This window comes from Lonchura striata, chromosome 9 (genome assembly GCF_046129695.1).
Source record: "Lonchura striata isolate bLonStr1 chromosome 9, bLonStr1.mat, whole genome shotgun sequence".
Taxonomy (NCBI): Eukaryota; Metazoa; Chordata; class Aves; order Passeriformes; family Estrildidae; genus Lonchura; species Lonchura striata.
This window is the reverse complement of record NC_134611.1, coordinates 18,983,149-19,002,509: the sequence shown is the minus strand read 5'-3', so window position 1 is coordinate 19,002,509 and position 19,361 is coordinate 18,983,149. Positions and strand designations below refer to the sequence as shown.

The following is a 19,361-nucleotide window of genomic DNA, read 5'->3' as shown; positions in this document are numbered from 1 at the left end:
TGTCAACTTTGCTTTGGGGGCAACAATACCTTTGTTACTGGGGTTTGTATCTGTCTTGATTAGAGCCATGTCAAGCAGCTGTTGAGATTGACTCTGATGACAGATAGGATGTAATGTACATGACACTGGAAGCAAAGTATCATGGAGACAAATTGTGTGATGGCTGAGAAAATCTTTGCAGCTTTTTCAGATATGGCAGACTTCTTCCCTGTAGATGCAAATATATTTATTTGTCTTAAAGTTACAGACTTATGGCTGATCTTGCAGGTACCTGTTTTTATGTAAAAACTCCCATTCTCTACTGCCTCCCCCAGCCCAAGCAGGGGGCTGTTTCCACCCTGCAGTTTCTGGGTAGCACACCCTGCATGCTCTGTTTATTCCTATAGTGGTGTATATGACAATTATGGAAGAGAAGCCATTTACTGCCTCCAAGGACAAGGCAGTAATAAAGTTCCACAGAAAGTGCACCCTGCTTTTCTTGTTATAAATCACACCAGTACATAGTCAGGCTAGTCCCACCTGCTTGCATAGCATTCAAGATGTGTTCCCCCTTAAGCTGATTTTACAGGTACTATTTCCTGCTCATCATGTAGATCTCAACCGACTTGATGTAATTGGTGATGGAGCTTGGTTGGCAGTGATACAGGAGAGGTGCAGCTCACAGGGCCAGGTTCCAAAGCTCTTCTGTGCCAGTAGTCACTCTGTGACTCTGTTTGCAGGAGCAAGATCTTCACTGCTTTAAAGCTGAGAGGAGTTCTTACTCTTTAAAAGAACAATTTTCTGCTCCTATTCTCTGTGCGCTTTTGCATTGGTAACCAGTAGTTTCTGTGGGGCAAATGTATCAAGAGCTGTGTTTCCCAGGTAAAAATCATGAAGTAAAATCTATTACAATATTTACCAGAAGGAAGGAGTTGTTCAGCCTCCCTTCATCTTTCACTTGTACAAGAAGTTCCACATCGATATCAAAGCTGATAATACTCCTTTATTTTGGTTCCTTTGTAGGGTGTTTTGCAGATGCTGACCTTCTGAATGGATCAGGGATCCATTACAATTTTTATTTATTTCATCAGTATATTCAAACACTGCAGATACTCAATTTACTTAAAACCCCTTTTTGCTTAAATAGCATGAGCAACAGAGATGATGACTCCAAAGATGAATAGTTTTTTATGGTCTAAGGGGAACATGCCTAGGAAGATAGTCTTCAGCTTGTTGTCTGTAGGTTTGCAGCAGCAAATCAGAGAACAAGGGGTTTGACTACATTCATATTTGCTTTTCAAGGACAAATTTGTTGGCTTAAATTAAGCCTGCTAAAAATGTGGCCAATATTTTCCTTAGCTAAAAAATGCCCCTTCCATGCCTATATAATGTTACACTGATTTGAAGGTTTTCTTAGCTATAGAGTGCTACAGATCAAAATACAAACCTAATCATTAGAAAAAAACCCTAAAATTAAAAAATTAGTATTCCCAAACATAAGGAAGATGTGCTGGCTTAGTTAAATAAGGCACAACTGGTATTATTTAATTAAAATCTAGAGTGCAGCTGTTAGGGGAGAATCTAGCCAGTTTCAGATAGAAAAATATGCCCTAATAATGAGTTTCAACATAATTTTGATGCTAAACTCAAGAGTATGGTAGGTGTGAATGTTTTGCATGTGCATGCATATGTATACATACACATCTGTGTCTCTGACAGAGGGGGGAAAGACAAATGTGTTCAAATACATTTTCTGTAGTGAGGGAAACTATAAATAAAACTAGACTTATGTGAGCCAGCAACAAGGAGGCTCTGAGGATGCACAGTGTGTGCTTAGAGGGTGAGGACAAGGAGAGGTGATGCTGGGAGCTGCTTTGCCTATGCACCTAAGTTTGGATTTTGTCTTTGTCCACTCAGACATACACAGTGGACAGAAGGAAATGTCTGCTTTGTTTGCTGAGAGAAGTTTTGCGGTTTTTCAGTTTTCTCCACAAATTATAAAGATGTATTTATTTTCTATGAAGAATAATTATTAGTTCATTGCATTTCTGCTGTATCTAAACTTACTGGGCTAACATCCTGTTTTGCTACCTAAAGCAGAATATTTCAGCTTTTCAGAGAAAGAAATGTATGTATGTAATAGTCTGGCAGAAAAAAATAGCAACTTTTGGAAGATGTTTCTGAGAAACAAGACAGTTATGTAAACCAAGGAAAGAGAAACATGACACTGGGGGAAGTTTTGCTGCCATTATTATTATTTATTATAGTAACTATTTATACATCACTGTAATTTTGCGTGACATTCTTCAAAGAGTGAAAAGGCAAGCAGTGAGACCCGGAGTGCACTCTGCTGCACATACCTGTAGCCATACCCTGCTACATGTAGTATCTGGCTGAGTAAGGGCTGGGAAAACTAAACTAAGCTACTTTTCTCCCCATTCTTGGGCTGGCAATCCAGGTTTGTGAAGCTGTGTCTTGTCCTGTCCTTACTAGATTCCCTTTGCAGGGCAAGAGATTTTTGAGCAAGGCCTCACAATACAAGGATTTCTCAGGGAAATAGATCTGGTTTTCCTTCTGCTCTCTTGAGCAGTGCAAAGCTGTGAGAGAGAGGGCTGGAAATCAGGCCTCATGGTAGCTGTCACAGGGAGCTTGCAGTGTGCAGCAGATGGACGTAAAAAAGGACAAAATGGAGCAAAAGCAGAAGCAGGCAAAAGAGGTTAAGCTCTAAAATAACTTAAGATAATTTTATTCATTACCTTCAGATGGAACAGTACCAACCATATGTGATGAAAAAGGGTCTTGATGATATTTTGATGACAACATTCTTTTATTTCTGTTCATTAAATAATTGACATTTGCAGAATCTTACCCTCCATATAATATTTGTCCAGAACAGGTATAGGTTTCCTAAGATTTTCTTCTCTCTGTTATTTTACAGCTTCTGTGTAGCAATTGTTTGGTCATTAAGAGCAAATAGTTCACCTTTACATAGTAGTTCACCTTTTGTCTGTGAGTGAAATTCACTTCATTTTGAAATAGGTTTCATTTGTCAAGAGATAGGGGTGGATGATATGTTTTCCCTACATCCACAGTTCCCATGTAGGACTTTGGGTAGCAATCCCAGACTTTTTCCTCCCCAAGTTGCCATCAAAGAATATGCAAAATCACTAGGGTAGCTAGCATGCCAAAAGCAGAAAGCAAGGTAAAATGGCCTATCAGAGGGAACCTGAGGTGGGGAGGCAAGGCAGGGAATATATTTGAAGCAGAAAAAAGTCTCCATTGATGCAGACTCAAGTTTGAAAATCTCTAAGATGAGAGTCAGGGGAAAAAAATCAAGCCACAAAAACTGGGTTTTTTTCAGTAGTTTTAGTCCATACAAACAGCAATGCTTAAGGAGAGAATTGAAGACCAGAGGAGAGAGAGGGACCTGGAGAACAATATGGGCCAGGTCAGTACTAAATGGAACCAGGGCACAGGAGCCTGCAGGAGGAGGGAGCTGGCCTAACTGCCAAATGGGCATGGCAGAGTGCAGGAGAAGGAAAACTTGCCCTCCAAACTCTTCCCCAGTCATATTGGTTCTCCTGCTCTCATCTGTAACACCTGGAAAAATAGGCAGTATAGCTCCTGTTCTGTCCTGCCTGTATGCCCTCAGGGATTTCGAGCCACAAGGAATCCACATGTTGTTTGGAGTCACTGAACTGTGCAGGGTAGGCTGCCACCAGGAGCTCCTTGGGCCCTTCCTAACATGCCTACTGTGCCTCCTGCTCCTCCCAGGCACAGTGAACTGAGATGAAGAGCCTGAATGCTGAATATGTTTGTTCTTGACAATTTAAATTAGATCCTTATATTTAAGGCATATTTTTCTATGTTATCTACTGCCTGAATCTCAGATGCTGAAATATTCACAAAGCTCTTCATTCTTTGGGGAGCAGGAGATGGGTTCTCCCCAGTGGCACAGTGATAGCTTCTGATCCGCCAGCCTCCCGCTGTCCACTGTCATTGCAGCTCACAGTCAGTGAGTGGCCCGAGGAGTAGCTGGCACTCAAGGACCCCCCTCCAGTGCCCATAACTCTGAAACTACATGACATCTTAACCTTTATGAAATTTCTTCAAGACAGCATTTTAAAACACCCAAATCTTTCCTGACCTTTACATTTTAGTAGAGGGGGTTTGTTTTGTTATTTTTTTTAAATTGATGTTCCTATATTTTTTTTCTTTAGCTGTGGCATTTTTAAGCTGGTTTAAGAGGAACTTTGCTTTCCCTTTCCTTTCCTTGTTGAGCTCAGTCATTAAGGGAATGCACTCCAGACTCAAGCTTAACTTTATTATGTTTTTGTGTTTGTAACATTTTATTTCTCTCAGCCAGTGGGAAGTTCTTATCCTTTTAATCTGTAAACTGTTAGGTTTCAGTTTGACTCTAGATGCTGACTTCCTTTATGGCATCTCATCCTCATTCTCACCTGCTTCACCAGGCTGTGGTTTGGTGTGTATCAGATGTACAGATGATTCAGGGGACTCTCCTAAGGGGATCAGTGATTGGTGCCCTGGATCATCAGGAAGCTGACCCCTTTTCATATGTGGTGAATCAAGATATCTTCAAGAGAAAGCTAATGGTTCAACTTGACAGTAATACCCTGGCTAAATCTAGAATAAATCTGTTGAGTACTTCAGCAAAGCTGATAGTGCAAAGCTGACACAAGCGAGGAATCATTCCTGGCATTTTTACACAAAACTGCGAATATTTGTAAAGGAAAACTGGAGACTCAAAAGCATTACAGTTTTTCTATGGCACTTGCTCCTGTTACTGTAAGTAGAAGCTCTGTATCCTGCAGCATGCAGCACTCTCCTATCAGACCTCTTTTTTTAGATAGGGAAAACTCTTTACATTTGTATCTAGTCATTACCTAATACAATCTCATCAAATCTTTCATGATATCAGGCAATTACAACACTGAAGGCTCAGAGTCTAAATACTCTCTAGTGGTCCTTTTGGATTTGTTTGTATAGTATAGTTCTGTTGCAACTGAGAACACAGACACAGCTTTGTAGGTACAAGGATGAGTTCTGCTAAACCTGTGTAAGTCCCTGCTCTTTAGCCCAAAAAAACTGAAGGTCAGTTCAAAGCTGCTTGTTGAGGGAAACTAATCCTGCAAACAGTACATTCACTGGCCATTATTTCCAAATCCAAACTATCTTATAGTCATGAAATGGAAAGTTTATGGGGAAAACAAATGCTGCATTTATTACTGTGATGCAACATTCATAAAATATATTTCATTGGGGGGGAGTTTACACAGGGGGTAATGAGATTTTTCCTTTATACATTATTTACAACTGCTTAATCCAGGTGCTGTAGGTTATTTTTTTATCCCTCAGTTTCACAGCTAGAAAACACTTCAGTATTTCTAATTTATTTCTGCTTACAATACAGATGTTCTCAATTGTGTCTCTAACTACATTTCAACTGTTATGATCACTTTTATTTGTTTGTGTCACTGTACACTTAGAGGTTGAATGTGCACTACACAATAGTCAGGTTCCAAGAAGGCTGTAAAAAGCCTCTGGTGATTTAATTACCAACAAATTAAACTATGCCTAACAGTAATATCTTTATCATTAGTGGTTTTAATCTTCAGATGATTTTCTTGCTGTTTATATTGCTCTGTGCATGGGCTCTTATATCTTCACATAAAGGTTTCATCCTTTTAAACAGCTTTTTTCTAGATGACCATTTGGAAACAACATTTGGAAGAACATTTGGATTGCATCCTCTAACTAAATTTCCAAGCTGTTGGTAACGGACTAAAGAAAATGTGGTCTGTACTGAATACTAAAGAGCTGGAAATGTAAGAGCCTTGAAGGTTATGTGTAAATATTGACTTTTTTATTTTATTTAGCATACAAAAATGAACTTGCAATGTTGCTTATCTGATCATACAGCAGTGACTGCATCTGCATCATCTGAGATATATTCCTCACACTTCTGACTTTCATAGGTGTTCCAGAGTTTTCCCTCTGAGAATGTTATTTGATGTCCCTGATTAGGGAACAGATATCTGGGGACTGTGGGTCCATATAGGAACATGTCAACCAACAGGCAAAAAATAGAAGCAGAAAAGAAAAATCTTTTCATCTTCCAAGGCCATGTTCTATGTGCAGATATGGGTCCCAATAAAACTATTAAGGTTCTCTTTCCTGAGAGGTGTAATGGGACTTTAAGGCTCTCAGCATCCAGCAAAACAAGGTCTTTGGTTCATCCTAGAGGAAGCACAGAAAAATAACTGTAACATTACATATACCCCAGCTGTTCTTTACACTTACCCATACTGTCCTTTCCCCTTGAATGCAAGTCTGTTGTCATTTCTTTTTAACCAGAGGTTTCTGTGGAAATCTCAGGGTCTTTGTGTTTACATGCTTTTTTCCTTAAAACACTGAAAAAGACACTGATGTGCAGCTAACAAAGCTTGCAGTTCTTTAGAGCTGGTTTTTATACTAAATTAATTTATATGTTAAATACTATGACGGTCACCACACAGTTTGTAATTTCAGGGCATGAAACATGAGGGCCCCACAATATTCTCCTTAAAATCTAGTCAGAAAGACATGAAATCTTGGGAGTTCACATGATGGATCTGGGTAACTGCTTCATGAATGGTACTACAGTCACCAAAAATCCACAGTAATGATTTGAGAACACATTAGTTCTTGCTTTGGACAGCCTAACCTGAACATCAACACTATCAAGAATTTTTCTAAAGTATGTGGTTCTCCTTTTTAGTACTCGTAGTTCCTGCATAAAACCCTGACATGCTGTTTACATCAGCTGGCTGCCTCTTGTGCTCCTCTGGGGGTATCTTGAAGATTTTTTTTTTTTATATTTCCACATGTGAGAGAAGGATTTAATAAATTGCAGAATCATAAATTTCATTAAGGGAGTGGGAGGAAGAACAGTAACTTCTTTGTGCTACATGGAGTCTATGTAATTTACTTAAATATTACCTTTTTCTTTAGCAGATAGAGTAATTAAGAAATGACCAGCATGGCTCTTGTTTGGTCATCCTCCTTGTTCTTCTATAAATTTAATTTAATATATTCTTCCTTCTACTTATTTGCTAAAAATTTCAGACTCTTCTAGTCACCTGTTTTTATTGGACATAGTGGTGAGCCTTACCAAGAGGTGCAGTACTCGGCCTACAGAGCTACTTTGCCCAAACCAGAGAGTTTGTCCCTAATCCAGTTGTCTTGAAGAAGGCCAGGCATCAAGGTAATCAGGCCAGCATGCATTTGGCAGGCCATGTACAGTATGGAGAACACATGTTATTTGTCCTTTTTAATTCATTTTTCTCTGCCTTGCAATAGAGTGAGTAGCCTCATTCTATAGTTGTCAAAGCTTCTGAGAAGACTCCTTCTGTGCTTCCAGAGTAGTCCCATAGTGGCAGTGGAGCACTGTGGAAATAAAAGACAAGAGAGATATGCCAAGGATGAAGCACGTTCTGGAAGGGATGAACCCATGTCCCTCACCCCCAAATATGACCAAGGTTGATCCTGTGGTGGCTGATAGGTACATGTGCCTGTCTATCCAGTTTGTGGCTTCTAGCTGGGCTCATGGAAAGGCTGTATTGCAGAACTGACAGGGAAATGTTCCATGCCAGCCAGATAAGTGACAGTGCTAGAGTATTATTGAATGATCTGGGATTGTCTAACCTAAGCAAGGGTCTTAAAAAAGATAATGTGGCTTTTCAACTATATGAGAAACATTGCTCTAAAGAAAAAGATATCAAGGAAATCCTTTCATATATTCCTGAGGAAAGTAAGTACCAACAGGCTTCAGTTATGGTAAAAAAGATGTCAGTTAATCATTAGTAAATATATGGTATTCCAGTATGGCTTACAGCAGTAGATCACAAAGCCACAGGGTCTGTGTCACTGGACATCTTTATGAACAGGCTAGACAGTATCTGAAAGTAATGACAAAGGTGTAACAGAGCCTTTACTGACATTGTGTGCCTGGCCAACACAGACTGATCAACTGAAAGCCATTGAGCACCTAGTGAGTAAAATCTAGCAAGAAATACATAGATTCAGGTCACTTTTGCCACTGGGACTTCGGGATGAGGTAGGAAGCAGTGAGTCCCTTGTGCATTTTGACAATGGGAATCACCCTCAACTTTGGCAGAAGATTTTTTGTCAACACAAAACACTTTTCCCTTGCCAAATCCATATACTACCTTCATCTTATCTAGAGAAAGCTTCAGCCAACTGGCTTTCATCCTTGTCTTATCTCTGCCAGACACAAGGAAGCTGTAACATATGGCTTCAATGAAAAGGAGACGTAGAGCTTGGTGTCATCAGGATATTGATGACATTGTAGCCTATGCCATTTCACAATATCCTCAAGTGGTTTCATATGGGTTTTGAATAAGAAAAGTAACAGCAGTGAACCCTCTGGTACTTTAAACTGCGAGTTCTGGGAGAGAAAAAAACATTTATCCATGCTTTTGGGATCTTCTTGACAGAAACTGTCAGAACACTTCAAAGACTTTCTTCTCTCCTGTCAACAATTTTGCCACAAAAGCAATGTGAAACAGCAACAGGAAGTAGACATAATGTCTGGACTTTGGTCTGACTCAGATGCAGTGGCAAAGCACAGGAAGAATTAGCAATATTAAGTTAAAATAATTTATTACAGTATGTATGTATATGCATGTGAGTCTGATGAAGTAATGTAACCATACCATGACAGAAACTTCCTACCTTTGCTGTAAAATTGCTAATGTCACCAATCTGAACCTACAGTCTGACTATTAAGTGGAAGAATAAACTTTTTTGTAGTTTAGGAATTTGAGTCTCAAGACCTAGAAAATTAGAATATTCAGCACAGCTGATTGTCTGCAGAGGTCTCTCAATGAGACCTGCCTTAATAGATCACAAGATGAACAGGCAATTTCTTAGTTGGTTTAATCAGCCAATAAAAGTAACAGGTGAAGTTGATGCGACCCTTGTGTGAAAAAGGGAAGTTAGATCCCAGTGATAAAATGGGAGAAGAAGATATAAAATCTCACATCAGTATTAGCAGTTACTGTAGGCAGATGTGTCTTTCCCCCCGGGCTTACATCCATCTGGAGTTCCAACCTGCACTGTGCCAAACAAGATTAACGTAAATGCCCAGCCATTTTGTCTGGAGTGTATCATTGGTATCCATCTTTGGTTGGTATACAGATTTGCTAGTAGCAATGGTAGTCAGTCTTGAAAGATCTTTGCTTCTTATTTAAAAAACATACCTGTGTATTATTCATGTGTCACATTCTCTGTCATCAGTGATGACAAAACTACACTGAAATGACTATATATATATATATGCTTGTCACATGCCTCAGCTATGATAATAGAAATAAAATAAATACTCCAAAATCTAGTTATCTCAGCTTCCTCAACCATTTCAACATAACCACAGGAAGGGTATCCTAGAGGCCCCACATGCTCCACTGGAAGACTTTTCAAAATAAAGCCTTATTAGTAAGGCCATCTGACTTTTCACCCTCCTCTGCTGTGATATTTGGTGAATAAGACATAAACCATTCCAGTGAAATGTTCAGGCCTGAAAAATGGTGCATTTTGCACCAAAACCATGGAGGCTAACAGGTGCCTGAGCAGAGAAGGAGATAGATGAGTGAGGTGTTGAAGCTGGCCCACCACCATCCCACAGTTACAGAGAGAAAGGGAGTTCTACATACAGGAATTGATTTAGGGTAGATGTGAAGCAAAGGAGTGAAATCCATCTTGTTTTCTTCTAAGAGATGCCAGCTGAGCTGGAGTGATGCTGTGCAGTAGATTGCAATGAAAACATGCAGTTTGTGATAAGCTGACAGGAGCTGGACTGAGCATAAATAGCTTAGAAACATCAGTGGGTAAAGGCAAAGCTTTTGCTTTTGCATTTTGAAAGGACATATTTGCTATGCTTTGCTTTTTAGAGTATAACACATTGTGTTAATACCAGCATCTGTATTTATAACACCTTACACTTCCCATGTGTCAAATTTTTGTCCTTATATAGGCATGTTCTCATTTTTTGAGCTATGGAACTGTTGTAATTATTGTTAGAACTTTGTGACCGAGGATATGAGACTTTCTCAGCATGAGTGACTGTTTTCTCAAGACATCCTGGCTGCAGTGGTGTAACTGTGCTGACATTTGCACAGACAGGCAGATGGTACCTGGGACATGTCTGATTGCAGTGCAGACCAGAAGATCCTAGATGAAGAAACTAAGCTGTGTTTTGGCCTGATTTATAAGAAAACAGCTTCTCAGCAAATGTAGCCTGTGTTATCCTTTCTGCTAATGGAAAAAATGGTGAGCCACGGCAAAACAAGCCCATAGCTAAAACATGTTTTGGCCAAGGGTCATAGCAATTTGTATCAGATATCTGTGTGTGTTTGTTCCATACCAACTAAAATATTTAATGTCTTTGTGTAATACAGAATAGGGCAAACATCCACAAGTCTGATTGACTATGGGAGGTTATAAGATATATCACAATTGGTAAGTTGTGCTTGAAAGCCATGCAGGATGAGAACAAAATGGTGTAACTGGGAAATGGTCTTATGGAGGTGGAACCTGAATTTTGATTTCTTATTATGTGGAATAGTGTCCTCACTCTCAAGAGAGAGATTTTGCATCAAAGATGCCACCAGATGTTGTTAGGTTCACTGAGAAACACAAACCTTCAGATAGGAGAGGGAGAGTAGGCATGGCATGCTTTGGCATACATGAGACAACAAACAGATTCAGTGAAATTTAGTTGTTTCCTAATTTCAGTTCTGAGAATTAATCACATAATTTGTTACAGATAACTGGCTAATGTCCACTAGCTGCTGACAAGAATTTTCTGTCCTACTTTATGATTGACAGCTAAGTAATTTGGATGGATTTGAGCTGAGGGAGTTGTGGTCTGGCCTGCTGCATCTTGGTGCCAGGTATCTCGCCATACTCTTTGCAGCTTTGCTACCAACTTCCTGCTATGGACTTTTGTGTTCAAATTCCATTATTTCACTTGAACCTGTTTGGGAAAAACTCATCATTGTGACACCATTTTAGAAGTGGCTGTTCATGGATACAGCTAATGGAATTTATGCAGTAAAATGCTGCTACTGAAGTCCTCTGATAAACCACATAGACTAGAAAATTGCTGATTTAGTGTATAAGTGAAGAGGGTGGCAAATGTTATCATGCATTTGAAACTGGTTTATGCATATACCGCTCTATTTTTTTTTAACAGTCCAGAAAATTACAGAGGTCTTCCACAAATACAGTTCTCTGTTTTAAGTACCAACATCATAATGGGTTCTTATATTCTTGTTCTGCTCTGCACTCATGTAGTCCTGGAAGAGCCCCATGGACTTTGAGAGTCAAGGCAATACTGCAATTATATAGAATTAGAATGCCTTTTCTTTAGTAAAGAGATTAGGTAATGTAAGAAAACCAATGAACCAAGGCCAGCTGTGGTGTAAACAATGATTTTATTCCTCAAGCCAAATTCTTAAATGGTGGAAATGAACCTGCTGTGTTCTAACAAACCCTTTTTTAATCTCCTTTGTGTCAGTAGCATAGACAAAAGGGTTGGAGTGGCAGCAAAAAAAACCCCTAATTAATATCATATATGCAGCAAAACTCTTCTACTGCATCTTCTTTTTGTTGCTTCTTTTCATGCTCCATGCCCATTTCTGCACCTAGCAGTGTGGGAGCTCAACATGGCCAACGATTGACTATACTTACAATAAGTTCCATATATAAAAGGGCATTTGAATTAGTCATCACTTTGCCTATAGATTTCAGAAGTTTAGATCTCCAACTAGGGCAGGTGTAAACTTCTTCGAAGTATAAAGGCAGGTGGGTCTAACGAGTTTCATATAGGAGCTGGGAGCAAAGCACTGAGATAAACAGGTATGTGCTGATTCTTCTGATTAGGCCAGAAAAGCTCTCTCAGTGTTGTCCTGTGCTGCAGAGATATATCTTGTAATGAAGGACTGAATGTTTAAGGCTTTGAATACCCACTTCTGTAATGAAACATCTAACAGGTGGGATTGCTGGGCCTGTAACCAGGCTTTCTTGTTCTGTGGCTTTCTGAGATCAGCAAATATCTGTATGATGCCTGGGGAGAAAATCCTCAGCTGCTGAAGCTCCACCATTGCAGGTTGGTGTTGTTCAGGACTGTGAAGGAATCCTGGCTCATTCCCATTCTGGAAGCAATGACTAGGAACTGCCCTAAGCCTCATGTTGTCACATGTCACTGCACTGGTGTGTGCCAAGAGGTGAAGTAAGCAACACAGAGGGCATCTGGAAAGAGAGAAGACAGGAGAAACTCAGTTTGGCAGATGCTGGATCACAGCAGGCTTCCAGCACTTTATTTTGAATGTGTTTGTTTGCTAAATAACCATGTGTTACTGCAGTGGAGTATCTTCAGCTTCAGTAATACTTTGCTGTTATTAATAAAGACCAAAGTGGACAGCAGTTAAAGGAACATGGTGGTGCTATGATTCACTGTTCATTAACCTTTCAAACACTCTGTGATTTTAGAAGGGCTGTTTTTTCCTAATTTTTTCAAATTCTTGTAGTTCTCAAACATGGCTGTTTTAATAGCAAGAAGTTAAACTGCAGAAAGGTCATGTTATCTGGTTTGTGCATAGGCTGCCTCCATCACACTTGTGTGTAATCAAAGAAAATATAATTACAGCTCTGCAAATTTGAGGCCAAATCCTGCAGTTTAGTCTGCTCATCCTCTGCTCACATAAATGGGTGAGTCCTTGGGTTTTGCTTGGCTAACAAGTACCATTCTGTGTTAACAGAGAGGAAATCTTTTCTAGGATTTAGAGCAGCTGGCATATTAAATCCAGTAGACCAACTGAAACCTTGATATCAGGCAGCAATGATTCTTCAGAAATGACTGGAGCTGTACCAGTCTTACATTTCAGGACTGAGATCAGAACCAGACTCAGTTTGCTGAAAAATAAAGCAATTCTGTCATTTGCTGGTAATGAGGAATTACTTAGCCAAATCATAAATCTATGTCCAGGCTGAAGTTGTACACTATAAATATGTTACATGGTCTCCATGGGGTGCTCTTCTAAATAAGCTCCATAGTGTTTACTAATAAGTCTATTTTTTCTTCTTCATGCAGCTTGTCCTCTAAGGGTGATAGATGTTTCTACACTAGCATTTTGATCCAATCCTATTAAAACCATTTTTAGTTCCAGGAAGACTTTTGATATTTTTTTTGTCTTCCAAAGCTATTACAAATATTCACAAATTCAGGGTCATGCTGTATGTAACCATGTACCTTTAAATCCAAATATTTGAGGTGGGATTTATGGGAGGGAGTGGCTTGCAGCAAGGTTTCCCAAAACAGGGCATGAAGTGCTGGGAGGGAGAGGTAAAAAAGCCAATTATTAATTCTGCTTCTAACATTAGTACTATTTTGCATGTGATAAGGGAGGGGATGGATAGAATAGTTCACCAGGGAGAGAGGCACAGGGAAGAGGCATTTGCAAAGTTCTGGTTTGCAGAATTTTAAAAAGTAAATGCACTTATTCCTAGGCTGTAGATTAAGGTGCATTGTTCAGCAACAGCTGGCTCCTAGTTATCCCTGACTTTACAATGTTTACAGCATTCTCCACTCTGGTAATTCCGCCTCAGAAACTCCTCTGCCCTATGTGAAAGTGCTGTGCACTTCTTGCTTACCAAGGGACTTAAGTTAATATAAGAGCACTCAATGTTGTAATGTTAAATGCCAAAGGACCAATACCTGAAAGGTCTAAGACTAAAAGCATCAGACTACACAATTTCCTATTTACTATAGATGGTATATTTAGTAACTAATCATCCAACCTAGTAATATAAAATAGTATTTGATATAAAGGTCAAGTGTTTAATATTAGGGCTAGGAGAGTCATAAAAATCTATGAGGGGAATGCTCCATGGAACAGCCAGCCAGCTGCAGCTCCCAGCTCTGTCACTGTATCTCTGTTACTCCTTTCATTCTATAAAAATGTCACAGTCTCTTAAGCTCAAATGATTCCATACGTTTCCTGCTTCTGGAGGATGTAACTCTACAGTAGGCTCAGTCCCTGGATGCCAGGCCAGACAACTCTGTCTCTGGAAGTTTCCTCTCTGTAAATCTTCCAGATCTCTTCAAAAAGTATCATAGTTTATGGTGTAAACAAAAGTTTCCTGGATATTGTGGAGAATTCTGTATTTTATGGAAATCCTATTAGGATGCAATGAAAGAGACTTTTAAAATTAAATAATTGTTTTATAATACCTAGGAGACTTTATGTTCCAGGTTCATCGGCCAAATGGACCTCAGCCAGAGGTGTGAGAAGGAATGAACCAAACTGAGAGCCAGTGTAAATGGGCCCAACTTTCACATTCTTTTTGAACTTGACCAACACATGCAGTGACGAGAAGGAGCCATTGTTGCTGCTGATCTGTAGAGCAACCTGGGCATCAGCAATGTTTTAGAACCTCATTGTTGCTGTAAAACATGAAAACAAAACACAGAAACAGCAACTGAGACTAAATACTGTACTCAGATCCAGACTGGAGGACACATGTACAAGATTTTATTATTACTGTCCTTCCTCAGCTCCCATTTCTCTGATCCTTTCCCCACACTGTTATTCATTACTCCCTTCATGACTGTTGGAAATTTGGATTTTTTAATCATTTTCTATTTGCCTGCAGGGACCTCAGTTATTTTACTTCTGCCCATGGGATCCCACTTCAATTGCAGCTGTTTGAATTAACATGTTTCCTTGCTGCATCTCCTGGCTGAGGGAAGTGCAAGTGCTGTCATGGCCAGCAGAACAGACAGGTGACTCAGTTCCATCCTGTAACTCATTTTCGTGGCACTTTTTGTAAACTCATGTGGTTTAATAGCAAGTGGAGGGATTGGGGTTTTGTTTTTTTTTTTTTTTGGATCAGCAACTATATACTATGAGGTAGGGGGTGGTATTTGGAAAAAAAATGGGATGCACCTTTTAATTCTCATGAAAGCATTTTCATGTGAAGCCTTCTTACAACAACAGAGTGAGAACAAGTTAAATATTTTGTTTCAAAGGGATTATCCCTACCCAGCAGGGAACAGCTGGCACAAAATGTTGATCCACCTCCCATTGCAAACAAGAGCCAAACTCCTGTTAATTTCATTGGTACAGAATCAAGCTCTTATTAAGTCCATGTCCAGCTTTGCACAACTTCTGTCTGCTTCTCTTATATATAGGCCAGACCCTCTCTGGTTGTGGAGAATCCAAGATGAGTTGTGGCTGTAGAGAAACAATGACATATATAAATGAGTAAATTAGTATAACAGCTTTTCCCAAATATGTTCAGTTGTGCAGTACATCACAAGCAGCCCCACTGACTTCAGTCTAGTCCATCTGTCTAGATAGCCAAATGACAAGCAGCAAGTTGTATCCAGGATCTTGACTCACTAAAATGAGCCACTTCCTTTTTTTTTTTTTTCTGAGTTAACATGGCTCCTCTCTAGGTTGTGTTTCATTTCTGTGTTCAGCCACTTGAAAAGGAGAATTTCAAGTTTTGTATACAGTTATATTGCAGTATATTTAATAAAAGAGCACCAGTTACTGAAATGTTTTGAAAGACATCACTCCCAGATCTAAGAGCAGCCACAAAACTTCTTATTTCCTCTACAGAGCATTCACATTAAGGCATAGATGTATGTAGAACTGTTAAGAGAATGTACATTAATTACAAGAAGAACTAGACAATTTTTATGATCCTAATCTCTGATATTGATAGGCTTCCTGTTACCCACATCCAGTCCTTTCATGGTTATATTGTTTGAATGTGTTTCTGCTAAGTGGCAGAGCAGGTTGAAACTGTTAGTGCCTAGGAATTGGGAAAAAAAGTGATACCAAGTGATTGGGTTGTTAAGAGCCTCATTGTATGTGACCGTGAAAAAACTGGTCCTGTATTGTCATATGTCATCTAAAAGTTAGCACTATGAATAAGATGTTTTCATATCCTTTCTAATACTTTGAGACAGACCAAAATTTATCATAGCTACCTTCATTTTACTCAGTTAATAATGAATGATCAGTGAAACATTTTGGAATAAGAAAGCTAGATGATTCATGTAACCTCTGCTGTGAAAGGTTTTCAAAGTTTAAAACATAAAAAGAGAAAGTAAAGGTAGCTGTATCTTTCAAAAGACAAAAAAATATGTAGGAGAGATGAGAAGTTTTAATTGAATAACATGGCTTGTGAGATCATCATACAGGTTCAATTTTTTGATAATCGAATTGAGTTTCATTCATGTTTAACATTTGCATGAGTTCTCAAACAATGAAACTGTCTTTGTGGGCCTTTCTTTGACTTCATGACCATCATGAGTTTCAGGGATGAAAGTCATGCTTTTTTGATAATGGCGTGATTGTATGGGTGCTGTATAAACTGCATTTTTTAACTGCTGGGGAAGGTGCTGTGTAAAAAGCTGTGCTTCTTCATTTTCTTTATTAGAACTGATCCAAGATATAAAGAGTCCAAAGTCTTGCTCAACCGTTCATGGATAACAAGGTATCTAAAAATTTTGCAACAGTAAAATTACATAGCTTTCCTGTTATGCACACACCTCTGATAAATCTACACTAAGATTAAAGGGCCAAATTCTTTTCTGGAATAAAAATCACTTTTTTTTTGGTGTCTCTTGAGCTTCCATACCTTTTCCAGCAGAGATCTTGGTTACTAGTACAGAGTTCATATAAAGAGACAGGTCTTTATCTCTTTAAATACTACCATCAATGTTTGGAGACTTTTATCTTTGTGCTAGTGCACAGAAAGAATGCGTGTCATGCATGCATGACTTCATCATAAAACTTTGTCATAAAATTTCAACTTTTGGAGCCTGTGGGTGGGGAATTAAGTGTCCCATTTAGGTAGTCTGTAATAATTGTCATTCCTGTTTCTGAAAGACTGGACATGCTGAACTGCTGTTCTGGACTAGTATCTTAGTTCCCTGTGCTTTTGTATTGTTAGAGCTACTTCTTTTGAACGTCACGGCTGGCTAAAAATTTGAGGTATTCTAGGTTGCACTAATTATGAGGAGAAAGTGTAACTATGTATCTACAAAAAAGGACAAAGATCTGTTTTTCTGATCACTGGACAAGTCAAACATCTATAAAAATAAGTTCATCCAGTTGCCCATGAGACCTCTTTCAGCCAGAGCCCATTCCTTATGCTCACCCTTGGCCTCTCATAGGGATGCCCTGGCTGCATGTCCTGCCACCTCTCTTCATTTCTGCAGTGACTCTGGCTTTTCTTCCCACCCAGTCTGGTGGTCTCTCAGTAATATTCAGGAACTGTGCTTCTCTCATAGTTCATGTCTCTGATCAGACTGGCCTTGTCTTTGCTGTGTGCAGTGACACGTGCCTGCACTTTGCTTGAGGACCGAGTATCTTCACCAAGGAGCTGGTGAGTTGGTCCTTCCCAGCTAACTCAATGGAAGGGCAATGATTACAACCATCTCTGACTACATTTGATTCATACACTTCTACATCTGGTTTATATCAAAATTATTCCCATAATTTCTCCCTTCATAAAAAAGCCAGCCTGAAGAGAAATAAACATAGAGTGGTTTAAAATTGTATACTAGGAATAATTAAATTCTTAGTAAGAAACTTCTGTCATTTCTCGATTTTCACTCACCATGAGGAGGACAGCATGTTCTCATCTCTGTAGAGTTGCATAAATTACTTGATTAAAGTGCATGTTGCAGAGCTTAATCTGGACATTTGGAACCTCCTTGCTGATTTCTCAAGGTATTTGTTAGATGAGGGGAAAAAAAAAGTCCTGTGCTTAGTTCACCTTCTTATATTGTAGATATATTTTCCAGACATTTGCAAATAGAGTAAAGAACAAGAGTTCTTCAGCTATTTAAAGTCTTTGAAAGAAGAAAGGCAGTTTAGATTAACAGCAGCCTACAATGTGCGTGGCACAAAAATGTCAGTTTTAATGGCAAAGTTCAGGATAAAACTGTGTCAGCTAATTTAATCATTTACCATGAAATACCAGTTATCTTAATCTTACATGCAGTCCTTAAGTCTGCTGCATATTTTTGTGTAATTGAATCCTGTTCCTAAAAGGGACAAAGCAGGGAATTTGCTCTTTAGTGAAAAGTTAGGCTCTAAATGTTCCTGTTTATAAATTGTACTTGTGGCATTGTCAGATATTTCGATAGTGAGCAGCTAATATTTCTGATGAGTCTATTTTTTCTCTGTTTCCTATTTGTCTTCCATGCTACAGAAATCATATTAGTATTCAGTTTCTATGGAACTTAACTGAATTCTCTGGAAAAAAATCTGCAGATATTGTTCCCAGAACTTAAGGCAAATAAATTAGTATCTAACCCAGATGACACATTTTATTCATGTGGTTTGCTTTCTGTCTAGATACCTGATGTATTACTTCATCAGCAAATTCAACAAGGCCAAGATGTCTTTATTTTCCTTCAGAGCAAGAGCTGTAAGAGCAGTGTGGTGGAAGTATTGGTCTTCTGTGGCCAGCCGGTGAGAACCCATCAACAGCTGTGATGAGCAGAGCAGACACGGGAGACAGGAGGCAGCTGAAGCCAAAGAGGACCCACGCCTGGAGCTGTGTCTGTGTGATTGGAGCAGAGAGAGGCCAGGACCCAAGGAAATCCCAGCAGCAAGGGAAAAAAACAGATTGACTCTCAGTGACTCATTTAGCTCCTGGATTGGACAGATCTCTCCCCTGCTGGCAATTTGGCTGAGCATCAATGGACAGATACCAGGATGAATAGCTTAAAATAATTAGGGGTTGGGAATTTGCAAAACTGCTAGCCATCCAATTCTTTACTGTGCAATGTGAGGCAGAAAAAAGAAATTACATTTAGGTTATTAAATATTAAGTCAGTGGATTTACTTCCATTTGGTGCAGAACAGGAAACTGGCTAAAATTCAACATTTATATCATTGTGTTGATAGTCTGTTTATCACTGAGCAAGTAAGTGCCTTTTGGCAGGTCAAGCTCTTTGACACATGGGGCAAATGTGTGCTTAATTTCTCCCAAACAGAAGAATTAATGTAATAATAATTAACACAGATGAGAACAGAATTAAATTCAAGTACAGTCAGGAGTTCAGTTTAATGCCAGGTGTCTCACATTCTAGATGTTCTGGGACCAGATTTTTCCTGTTGAAGGTAGCAAGGGTGTTGCCTTTGGCACTTATGGGATCTGAAGTAGGCCTTGGATGTAAAGAGACAGGATTCCCTGTACTTTCTATTCAGTGCACAAAACCAGAAGCAACAGGCTCATTTAGTATCAGTAAAGGTCAGTTAAAATTATAGAGA

The 19,361-nt window shown here is 39.2% G+C and overlaps 2 long non-coding RNA genes across 2 annotated transcripts in view; both read left to right on the top strand.

Moving 5' to 3' along the window:
* Positions 1-19,358, top strand: part of LOC144246764 (uncharacterized) — a 57,109-nt gene extending 37,751 nt beyond the window's left edge. The window contains exons 3-4 of the long non-coding RNA XR_013340460.1: positions 14,716-14,845; positions 18,441-19,358. This is a non-coding gene — a long non-coding RNA (uncharacterized LOC144246764). The remainder of the gene's footprint in view (positions 1-14,715; positions 14,846-18,440) is intronic.
* Positions 1-19,361, top strand: part of LOC110468626 (uncharacterized) — a 386,804-nt gene that overhangs the window by 331,826 nt on the left and 35,617 nt on the right. The gene's annotated exons all lie outside the window — the stretch shown is intronic.